Source organism: Brienomyrus brachyistius, chromosome 6, assembly GCF_023856365.1.
Source record: "Brienomyrus brachyistius isolate T26 chromosome 6, BBRACH_0.4, whole genome shotgun sequence".
In the NCBI taxonomy this organism is placed as follows: Eukaryota; Metazoa; Chordata; class Actinopteri; order Osteoglossiformes; family Mormyridae; genus Brienomyrus; species Brienomyrus brachyistius.
This window is the reverse complement of record NC_064538.1, coordinates 5,153,549-5,157,104: the sequence shown is the minus strand read 5'-3', so window position 1 is coordinate 5,157,104 and position 3,556 is coordinate 5,153,549. Positions and strand designations below refer to the sequence as shown.

At 39.2% G+C, this 3,556-nt stretch overlaps 1 non-coding gene across 1 annotated transcript; it reads left to right on the top strand.

Moving 5' to 3' along the window:
• Positions 1-3,139: 3,139 nt before the first annotated feature.
• Positions 3,140-3,300, top strand: LOC125745575 (U1 spliceosomal RNA). The gene has a single exon (XR_007398711.1). It is a non-coding gene; the product is annotated as a U1 spliceosomal RNA (small nuclear RNA).
• Positions 3,301-3,556: the final 256 nt, after the last annotated feature.

The window sequence follows — 3,556 nt, the reverse complement described above, 5'->3', positions numbered from 1 at the left end:
GACAACCGAACACGGCTGGCTTACCTGCGAGTGGAGTTTCCGGTTCCGGGTTTTTCCTCCCCCCCCAGGAACAGAAGTACAGTGTGGCCGGGGGGGGGGAGTGTGTTTAATTGTACAATGAAATTAAACTATATTTTCTGCACTGGTTGCCAACCGCCAGTAACTCCCACGAAAAGAAGGAGAATAAGAATAGTATTTTCTCAGTTTTCATCTTGCATGAGCAAGACGCACGTCGAGCCTGGTTTCATCAGTCAATGAAATGCATTGTTTTTTTTTTGTTTTTTAAAAGATATTAAGGTATAATAAAATGGTTGTAAAAAGTAAAGTAATATGTAATACAAGAGAATATTTGATGTACAAAATTCAAGCATAAATACTAATATTTAATGAATATCCAAAGCTGTATTTATTGCAAGCTTCTTATGGGATACTTTTATAATAACTTATAATAATACTACATTTAATGAAATGACAATTTTTTAATTCCTTTGAATAATCTGAAAGTAAAAAGCAGCACCTAGTTTCAATATTTTATTGTTGAGTTGTGTGATTTTATTTCCAGTATGTTTTTAATTCATTTCTGCGCATACCAGTGGTCAGTATTATGCTATACACAAACACAGGGGTGTGATGCCAAAGTTTTTAGTAAAAAAAAAAAAAAAAAAAAAGTAAAGCTATTTATCTGGGTAGTAAGTATATATTTCCCCAGAACGAAAACCTAATTTAGCATTAGAACATGTGCGTATTAAGAGTAATAATAAAAACCAAAGGAATTATATCTTTTCTCGAAAAATGTATTGATGGGTGGCAAGAAGGACATCGACTTGATTCCCAAACCTCCCCTTAGGGGCCCCTCAGTCATTCCATGTATTAAATTTCACCACGAGCTCATTCATTCATTAATTTCAATAAGTTTAAAAACTGAATGAACCATATGAGATATGCTAGTGGTCGAGTCAAAATATGGGTGTACTGGATGGTTGCTGCCAATATTGGGGTGACTTTAGGAGAGGTTCTGAAATCATTAAGCAAGCACACTTTTACAGAAAATGCAGTTTTAACCAATATGAAGATCATTTAAACATCATGTTTGTTGGCTGCTTAAGACTTGCCTGCACACACACATACACACACACACATCATTGTGGGGTTTCCTCCAGGTATTCCGGTCTCCCCTCATAGTCCAAAAACACACCGAGGGTAATTGTTACCAAATTGGTGTTTCATTGTGCCCTGTGATTGGTTGGCGCCCCATCCTGGGTTGTTCCCTGTCTTGTGCCCATAGCCTCTGTGACAGGCCCAGGACCGCCCATGACCCTAATATATGTAAAATAAATATCTAAATCAAGAAATGGAAGTAATTACGTGGAATGTAAATTTCCCTGAAATTTGTATTCAATTCCAGTTATGTTCCTCATAGTTTTTTCCTAATGCCAACTGCAGCTTAGACTGCTACCCCTGGCCCCACATAGAATGGATGGATAGATGGGTGTATATATAACTAGCTAATGATGGAGGAGCACATGCATGTTTCAGGTAATTCAGCAGATAAGACAGAATGGATAGTACCAATTTGAACTGGACTCTAATAAAACCTTCCCTTAGTTTATAGTCCTAACATATGCTTAGTCATTAGCACAATAGTTTAACACCTCCGCAGCTGTGGGTTTGATTGCACCTCTCTTTTTATGTGAAATGTCTTCTCCTCATGTCCCTCTGGGTTACTGCTGGCTACGCTGGCTCCTTCCTGCAGTCCAAGGACATGCAGTTAGATAAATAAGCAGTAATGGAAAAGAGACAGATGGATGTTTTAACAATCTTCTAGAACCCAAAGACCCAGCACACAGCCAGACAGGTTTGAATTTTTCGAGGAAATTTGCTAGTCATTAAAGGAGAAGATTTTGCTGATGTAATGCAGCAAAAACTGAGCATTGGCTCAATTAATTGGGCCCAAGTTTAACTACAGAACTACATCTGAGAATGTAAATAAAACAAGGCAAAGAAAGAAAGAAAGACTGGAAAAGAGAGGAAACATCACCTTTCAAGGAAGCTGCTAGAAATAACAACCAATATTAGCCATTCATAACTGATTATAAACCAATTTGTACTACATAATGTGTGTGATCATTTGCACATTGCAGCACTCTGTAAATCATGGTTTTATTTCTACATGCGAAATATCCATCCAGCCATCCATCCATTTTCGAAAACTGAAAAATTCAGGGTCACGGGGGGTCTGGAGCCTATCCTAGAGGCAGGGAACATCCCAGTACAGGGCGCCAACCCAAAGTGCAAAATATACATTTTTTAAAACATATGTAACACTTTACTGTATATTGTTAAGAACAATTTGTTTTTATTTGAAATTAAGCAGATATTGTGACTGCTAAAACAAATTGTTTTAGGGGTTTGTTTTTGAATATAGATTTTTTTCACAATACCATTATAGGTACCCGTAATCCAAGTAGGTGAAATCAGGTGAAAGGAAGCGGTTATTTAAGAAATGGCACAGAAGCAAATTAAGAGAAGATTATTTGTTAGTCATTGGTGAGCAGAATGGTTATACTATTCATTCAAAGAAGACTTTAATCGCTCAGCTTAGCCCATGTGGTTGTTCCACGGAGTGAAACATTTCTGGCTTAGTGTGAGAGAGTGGGGTGCCTTAGTCACCAATGTCTGGCTTTCAGTACGTGAGAGCTGACAGCCCCGAATCTGGTACCTGCCCACCCTCAGCTGTTCCTCCACATCTGAACGTTTTGCCGCCAAGAGCTGAGTAATGTGCTGATTTAGCTTCCCGCTTCTTTGACAGCCTGGATTCAGTGATACGTCGTGCAGCCCTGTAAATATGAGAAATCGTTCCTCTAGCTTTCCCCAGCCTGTCATACTGAGCAGAATGCAAACATTCTGTGAAACTGTCCTTTGAAATCATAAAAAATGTAGTTGAATATGTTGCAAACCCAACAGCTGTCTGTGATATCTGCTGTTCACTAGCTGTAAAGTCTTTAGTGACTTGTTAGTTTGAGGGATCATGTTTTCCGCCATCATCTTTACACACTGGTGTCTTGATCTAACATTCAAGCGAACTCCACATTTTTTTTTTTTTTTTTTTGAGATTTCCACTTCACTGCTTAAAACCGAAATACTTACTTGGCATCAGAGACCCCGATCACGCAGATGGGACGCCCAGGGCGTGGTTCAGCCATTGTGCCACAGCTGTGCTGCTCCCAGTGAACTTCCTAGATGCTGGGATTTTGTCGGATTCATTTCTGGTAGCGGGGGGACTGTGTTCACGTTCTTCCATGATACTAGTTTGTTTGCAGTATGTGTACTTGTTTGTTCTATGCGTAATGTCTTTACACTTTGTATGTCTTTTGTACTGTATGTTTCTATCACCGCACTTTATGAACTTTGCCTCCTCCAAGATAAATAACGTATAAATTCTGTGTTTCTGTCTGGTACGGCTTAACATCCCGTGTGCCTTTTCTGTAATTACCCCTTTTCTCCGTTTCTGTCCTCTGTCAGGGAATGGCAGCAGACAGACAGCAAATGCCCCCCC